This window comes from Ixodes scapularis, unplaced genomic scaffold (assembly GCF_016920785.2).
Source record: "Ixodes scapularis isolate PalLabHiFi unplaced genomic scaffold, ASM1692078v2 PGA_scaffold10__122_contigs__length_95168666, whole genome shotgun sequence".
NCBI classification, from domain to species: Eukaryota; Metazoa; Arthropoda; class Arachnida; order Ixodida; family Ixodidae; genus Ixodes; species Ixodes scapularis.
This window is the reverse complement of record NW_024609836.1, coordinates 69,722,314-69,730,684: the sequence shown is the minus strand read 5'-3', so window position 1 is coordinate 69,730,684 and position 8,371 is coordinate 69,722,314.

Sequence of the window (8,371 nt, the reverse complement as noted above, 5' to 3'; positions counted from 1 at the left end):
GCGGTAGCCTGCGCCACCTAGCCTAAGCAATAGCGACCGCCAATGTTGCTTGATGGACTTCCGAATAGGGTCTATGGCATCGCTCTACACTAGGCGCCAAAATGGCAGCACCCGTGATACAATCGCAGGATGGAAGGCCGATACTTTAAGCTTAGCTTATCTAGCGGGTCTAGGTACAGTGGGTCAAGCTATGTATACTCCAACGGATCAGCACAAATGGCGGTTGCGCATTGGAGAGTACTCGGTTGATTTTTTTGTTGCACATACCTTACTAATATATGTCTCTTGTACAGACTGTGTTAAATGCCACAGAATAGCAGGAACTTCTGCTTCATAGAAAACCTTCCCGTGTACACTTTACAAACGAACATGCATGACTGTGAAACATGGCAGCTCCTAACTATCGAGAGTTGCCCAAACTTTTAATTTGATAAAGTGAACATTATAGAAAGAAAGGCATAAATAGAAAGAAGGAAAAAGTTAACGAAAGAAAGAGAAAGAATAATGATGTATTTTGTAACTCATTTGCTCGGTGACATGTTCCGTTCACAAAACCGACACGGTCATGCATGTGTCGGCAAGCGAACCACAATCGCACGGTCAGTCACTGGTTCGCATTTATGGTATACCGTGCCATAGGACAATCTGACAGAGGTCTACAATAGGGGAGGCCTACGGTACCATGGGTGCGACTATCCGAGACCGTTCCCGTTGGATGACCGTACTTTGCGGCTAATTACCTCCGGCAGTGGTGTCCTGGTCCACCTTCAGCTCGACTCGGTGTCCTCTGCGGTCAAGCTGCATGCTGTGCCATCGATCGTCGTCAAGTCCCTGACCCACGTAGAATATCTGCGTCGTAAAAAAAGAAAAGAAAAAAAATTAGGATCGAATTAAAAAAACAAGCAAACATACAAAAAGCAAAAATTAGATTGGCAGCGAACTAATTCCGTGCTTGTGGAGCCTCACCACGTAGGTAGCTGTTGTATAATAGGTATTGGTTTTGGATTCCAAAGTCCCGAGTAGGCACGATTATTTATTTATCCGCAGTTTTTTTATAGACCATCTAAGAATTATTTGATGTTCATAAAGCTGGTAACTTCCAGAGGATCTATATCATTAATGTGACCCAAATGAAAGGCTGGAAATGTGAGCTCTTCGCTTAGAAAGTTGCTTCAAGAAAGTTGCTCTGTGCGGCTTTGACTTGACGTTCGTTGCCTTTGATGCTCTCTAGACTAAAGCCAAAATCAGTTAAGTTCTGTTTTTCACCACCATTGTGGTAAGACAAAATTGGTAGCAATTGTGTAAAATAGTAGCTTTGGATGTTATTAAGCGTACTTAGCTTCCCCGTTCCTCACAAAAGACCGGGCGCGTTAGTTTTTTTTTCTCTTTTACTTGCTACAAGGCACAAGCATTCATGTGTGGTGTTCTTAGTGGCCGAGCACCTTGTTCCCGTCTCCCAGGTTGTAGGAGACCTTGAGCCTGGCGGACTCGAGGGAGAGGACGAGCGCCGTGTGCGGGGCCTGTGGCCTGGCCTCGGCGGCGGTGGCCAGGAGCAGCCCGTTGGGTCGCGGCGACTGGAAGCGCAGCCTCAAGTGCTCGGCCTCGGAGCGAGACGAACGGCCCAGCTGAATCCTGGCGAACTGTTCGCCGTTGAAGCGCAGGGTGGTGGCCTCTGAAAGTCCAGGTCGTACGGGTTCTATGAATGTTTAAACGGAAACTGAAACGGTTCTGTATTTAAGGAAAAAAAAAACAAAAAAACACTGCAATCGTCTACATCTGGCCTCCAGGGTCGCGAATATCGAGATTCGTTTTCAATTTGGTGGTGGAAGCTGCAGAAAAAGCTAATTTTCAAAGTACCACTAAAGCCCTCCCCTTCCCCCTTTTTCCCGTAGCGTGGCGTCATATCAATTTGGTGCGTGGAAGCTGCAGAAAAAGCTAATATTCAAAGTACCACTAAAGCCCCCCCCCCCCCCCCCCCCCCGTTCCCCCTTTTTCCCGTAGCGTGGCGTCATATCAATTTGGTGCGTGGAAGCTGCAGAAAAGGCTAATTTTCAAAGTACCACTAAAGCCCCCCCCCCCCCTTTCCCCCTTTTTCGCGTAGCGTGGCGTCATATCCAGAGTTTTCGGAACGTCCGCTCTCACGCACCTTCAGTGCCTATCAAAGCTACGGACGTACGCTCTTGGTATTTTTAAAACGGACAGAAAAAGACGTTCCGAGTGTTGTCAGCAGACGGGAATAAAGCGAGAATTCACTGGCTGCCATAGCTGTGTGCGCAACTGCTGAGTTCGTGCTGATGGCGAGCTTCCAAGTTCTTTTGCAGCGTGCACTCTGCACCATCAACATTGTCTTTCTTAGCAGGCTATTAATGTGAGCTCGTTCTGAGCATGCGCTCTAAACAGCGCCCTCAAATATGGCGTCTTGTGAATACCCCTATACCTGGCAAGCTTGCGATGGCACGCACCGCGCGGCACGCGCTTGGCGGCCGAAAGATCCTACTATGGCGTAACGACTGATCGGAAGTTTTTCGTGTTTTCTCGCGTTTAGTTATGCATTTTCGGGGAAAACGAACGTGATATAAAATTCATTTCTAACTCGTTCTGTTCAAGAACCTCTTCAGCTTCCCTTTAAACACCGGGACGTTACACTGCCTCGAATTATGACGCCTTGTATTTCAGCGATAGCGTAGTCAACTTGTTAGTGCATTGGGACTATACTTCGCCTCACTCTACGATTGACCTTAGTTGTTTCACCCTATGACTAACATTATAAGTTACACCCAGCGCATGAGCTAGACTTATTTCCCACCGATTGAGCGCCTCGCACCCGTCGCATTTTCTGCGTTTAAAGTAAGCACAAAAGAAACAGCGGTTACACTTTTTTCCGTAGCACACGGGGCGGCAGAATCTTGTGGGGTCAGAGATGCACCAGCACTGGAGAAACTTGTTTCCGCAAAAACAAGACTCACCCTTGGCACACACGGGCCCCGTGAACCCTGTGTGTCCGCAGTCGCAGAGGAAGCGGTTCCATCCCTCGGAGCACTTGCCCCCGTGTAGGCACGGGGTCGAGGGACACTGGGGCCCGGCACGGTGGCACGAGGGACGCACCGCCCCGGAGTCCTGGCGCTGGGCGTAGGAGGCGAGGTCCACGGCCTTGCCGTTGACCACCAGGTCGCGCAGGCAGCCCACGAAGCCCAGCCGGAGGGCCCCGGACCACAGCTCGCCCGGAAGCGTGGACGAGGCATCTTCGCGCGCCGTCGTGCCCACGCCGCCCACGAACAGAGGTCCTTCCAGGTCCAGCTGGTTCGAGTTGCCTGCACCGACCCAGTATAGCTTCTTTTGGTGCACTGTGAAAGGTAACTCTGACGATCTTATGGAATGTAGATGACCACCGAGACATTTCGAAACTCATTATGTTGTGTGTTTGTTTAGACACCAGTGCATTGGTCTTCCCCAACGAGCGTCTGGTGTTTTAGCTGTCGGCGAGAAATTTAGCCGGTGCAGTGCCAGTGCGAGCCTATGTTTCTAACGTGGATCACGCAGTAGTGACACACAACCGCACGCCGGTACAATGCTCATTCAGATCGCAACAGGCGGGGATGGGAATTGAAACCAGGATTTCCAGGTTCGGTAGCTGCGTGTCTACCATTCTAAGCGTAAATGGTTGCACGAGGTTGCAAGGCATTCAATCACACCGGAATGCAAATATGCAAAACCAGCCCCAAGACTTTCTAGTAGTTTCTGTTTTGTTAAGATATTTCCCCACCATACGCTAGCCTCTGTTCTGAACTATTCTGCCTAACCTGGCCTGCGCCCTACTTCCCGGTGGAGCTGCTTCGCCTGACCGGTAGACTACTGACGCAACCTACTACCACTCCTGATTCATTACTTTCACAATGTGCGTAAGAAGAAGCGATAGATGTACTCCTATGCTAAGTTTCGCTTCAAATGTGCGTTCACACTTGCAAGTCGCAACTTTCGCGCAACAGCTTTTAGTCGCAAAAGCGACCGGTTTGGGGCAGTCGCCTTCGGACCGGTCGCCGAGTCACCTGGTGGCTGAACGAACCAGCGGCGCCTCGGAAGTGACGTGTGGTGCGCCTCGCGTTCGTTTACATCCGACACTTCTGCCAGAGACGCAACCGACATCCGATATGTCCGTCCGACGACTCGATTTGCGGTAGCGGCCATGGATGCAGAGCCGCGGTGGTTTCTGCGGTGGTTCTAATAAACTCTATCAAGGGGTACCAGTTTCTTTATAGCGAGCAGCACCCTTATTTGAACGAACGCCCGAAAAAGAACTCGGTCTCGCAGCGAACTTACTACTTTTGGCTCGACAGGTATGTACCGTATACCGCGGAAGCTCGAGTGAGGGCACGGCAATGTAGCAAATTGTGCATAAATTGCACAGGGTTCTGAAGGACGGGCAATATCACGAGTATTCCCATTGTGGCGAAAACGACGCACATGCGGCTGTGCGACAGCGAAAAGCGGGAAAGAAACGAAACGCGACCCCGAGCTGTGGCGGAAATTGGACGGATTCGACGGGCGGCTCCCGAGAGCTTCCGAGAAGAGACTCGCTCGCTGCTCGTTGTCTTTACGCGTTTGCTATTCCCGCCTAGAAAAAAATCACGCATAAAAACAACAAGCGCAGGATCACGGCGCATTTTACTCTGCGGGATTGATTTAGCCGGTAGTAGCGAACGCGTAAATATTTTCAAATACTTCCGCGTTATTTTCTAATATTTTAGATACATATTTTCTCTCCCCCTCTTTCTCTCTCACCTGGCGTGACGTAGTCGGCCCCGGCGTCGTCCACGGACAGCCTCCCCGACCTCCCGGAGCGCGTGACCTGCACCTGGTGCCAGTGTCCGTCGTGCAGGCGCTTGGGCGACGCCCGCACCTTCACCGGGCCGGAGCCCAGGTCGAGCAGCAGATGCAGCTGGCCCTCGAGCAGCTCCAGAGCGAACAGGTCCCCCTGGGACCCGCTGTTGTAGAGCAGCAGGCCGTCCGGTTCCACCGTGCGCAGCCGCAAGGACACGCTGCCCGTGCGAGGGTCGTCCCAGCTGGGCAGGGCCTGGAGTTGGGACAGCCGTCTCGGGGAGTTGCGATCACTCGCTCCTTGGACTGCCATCTCATTGGCGCAATAGCCGAAAGATGCAGCGAGGGCGTAGACACTGATCTCCCATAGCAGACGATGATTTTTGAGTCGAATGCAGCGTGGGCTGCTTCGTTGTAGTGCGCGATGTTGTTATTCTGACTTGTAAAACGCACAGAATAGAGACAAAACATAAATAACTAGATTTTCGGGCTATTTTGGCAATATGTCAATTAGCTTCGGCCATTTCTTTGTGGTTGCGTCACCCCGACGTCCCTCATTTGCAGACAGCAGTGGGTAGCGAATTCACGTTTTTAATTTTTTCACTCTCAGCATCTCTACTCAACTAAGCTTTTTTTTCCTTATTTGTATACACAAAAATGCAGCATATTTTGTCCCTACGTACAAAATCTTAGCTTCATGTGCAATGAAACCAATTGATATGGCCAACGATTCATTTGACTCACCCGGTAGAAACGTAGCCGTAGTGCTCCTTTGTCTCCGTAGCGCCGAAAAAAGCATTTGTAATTTAAATAACAAATGTTGAGGGAGCTTCTGTTTTCTAAACACGAGGAAGATACATAGAAAGGGGGGACGGACAACGAAGACTTCGTTGTCCGTCCCCCTTTTCTATATATCTTCCTCGTGTTTATTTACTGTTACCAACACGCTCGTTTTGTACTTACTTCTGTTTTGGTTTTGGCAATTTCAATAGCGGTTTTTGCTCTATTCAGATCAAAACGTGTACGCCTTAAGGCCCGTTCACACTCTTGCGACCGAGTACGACTGAGAAAGACGAGGATCTCTTAAAACTTCTTAAATAATTTTAGAATGAGGGAACACACTGGTATTGTGGCATCATCTATGCGGTGACCCTGGAACTGCATTTCACAAGAGCGAAGGTTTTGCGGGATTTCCGAGGTCAAATGTGCGTAATAACCATAGAAAGGCTCGTTTATAACATTGACAAAAGGTTTTCGAGCCAAGAAAGAAAGGATAATGCGCGAGAAATAAAAAAAAAAATATGCCGGACCGCCGAGTTTACACTGCTTTCCAATAGATGGCGCTAGTGTGTTCTCTGGTTTAAGAAGTTTTAAGGAACCTAGGTTTAAGAGGTCGCAAGAGTGTGAACGGGCCTTTAGCGATAACCGAAGACGTGTCCGCTCACCAGGAAAGAGTCTCTGGTGGTAAAGGTGACCGGGTCGGCAGCGTCCACCTCCTGGCAGACGAAGTGAATGTTGCCCTTGGCTTGAACCAACCGGTTGCCGGACCTTGACAGGTCGATCAGGTCCAGCTGTAGGCTGTCCGCTACCAGTTCAACCTGGGTGTTTTGAGGATGGTGGGCTCGTTTTTATGCTTCTTAGCACCCACACGCCATTAAAAAGGGCCGCCAGGCTGATTATTTATTATGGTTTGATGTCCTGGGGGATTGATAATGCGATTCTTTGATAGCGTGATGGTTTCATGCCCTGGTGATATGTTGTAGTTTGAAACATTTTGTGGTGCGATGGTTTAAAGGTGTAATGGTTTGATGGTCTGTTGGTCTAGTATGTTGGGACATCTCATGGTCTGATGCTTAAAATGCATAAGGAGTGGATGAGCTGATGGTCTGCCATATTTTGGGGCATCTGGTGGCCTGATTATTTAAAGGTTCTATAGTTGGATCACCTGATGATCTGTAGTTTCTTTACTCATGTGATGGTTTGATGAATTACTGGTTTAAAATTGCGATGGTTTGATGAGCTGCTGGTTTTTTTTTTTTTTTTTGAATAGCTGAAGGCTTGATGATCTCATGATTTAAATGTGTGATGTTTTGATGGCCGGATGGTCTGTCGTATGTTTGGACATCTGATTGTCTGATGATTTAAAAGTGTAATTGATTGATGGGCTGGAAGCCGCACCCTTCGTTACAAGTAAATGCGTTTACGCTCCAACATCAGCTGGGGTTCAATAACATGCTCAGGCGGAAGAAGTGTTGTTTATAAAAAGAGGTGTGTAGGCGTATCCGCTCAACAGTCAGTGCTATCGCTTTTATTTAAAAAAAAAACGAGATTTGGGTTATAAATACGCACTTCGTAAAGTATTGCAAGTAGAGACACACCGGTCCGCTTTTCGGAAAAGCAGCAGCAGAAGGAGCACCAACCTCAACACCACTATCATTATCATCATCCTCAACAGCATAATAACCATCATTATTACGTTTGCGTGTGCCCAAGTGGGGCAAAGACTATAAGCGCATTCGAAAGATCGCAGATAGGAAACCGCAGGGAAGAGATGTAAACTGACCTTTCGCAAGCAGCCCACGAAGTTGTTACGCTTCGGTCCGGCCAAGATGGCGTCCGTGCCACCCACGTAGAGGGCGCTGCTCGCCAGGAAGGAGAAACTGCCCGCCGTCGAACCCCGCTCTGTGTACACCCCGTCTGCCGTGATAGAAAGCTGGAAAAAGGAAACGACATTCTCAGAAGACATCAGTGGTTGCATGAATTGTATAGCAGAATGGCAGAGGAAAGTGTGCCTAGATTTGGGACTCTTTCCAACTTTCCAAGCTACTTGATTGGGGTCACGTGGTTTATGAACCGTGTTTGAAATAGATGGTGCGAGGAGAAGACGATAGCGTCGATTGTCTTCAAGTCTCCAAGCTTTGCTCAACCCCTCCGCCAGCAAACTACTTGAAACGCGGCAACGCGCGCTTGCACGTGAATAACCAACCTGAGCTGGAGGTGCTTGCCATTAAAATGCACAGCAAATTTAGCGGAAACATTTTCCCTCTAGGTTTAGCATGGTAAAACGCTTACAGCTATAATCAGTGTTATATGACACTACGATGTAACGTGAAACCATGTCGTCACGTGACGCTGTGACGTCACGTGAAACCATAACGTCACTGTTCACGTCACGGTGCCACGTGACGCTTCCCTCTAAATTTAGCGGAGAAATGCTTCCCGCCATATTTGTCGGGAAGCATTTGTGCGTGTTGCAAACTCAATGGTCCTGCATGGTGCGAGCGTATGGTATGCCATAAAATACCACAGCTACCGCTTCCACTATTTGCAAGACAAGACAGTGAGCCTATTGCCTTTGTTTTTTTTACGCCGCAATTTTCGTTCATGTATTCGTTTGTTCTTCCTTCATCCTTTTTCTTACCCCGGAACTGAAAGTTCCCTCTATTTTCAGAAAAGACAAGAAAAGTCATGCAGTAATGATTATCAAGGCGTTGGAGGACGTAAATATAATCGCTTCCCTCAGGCACCCGTAGGAAGTGATGAAGTTTACGTGCAC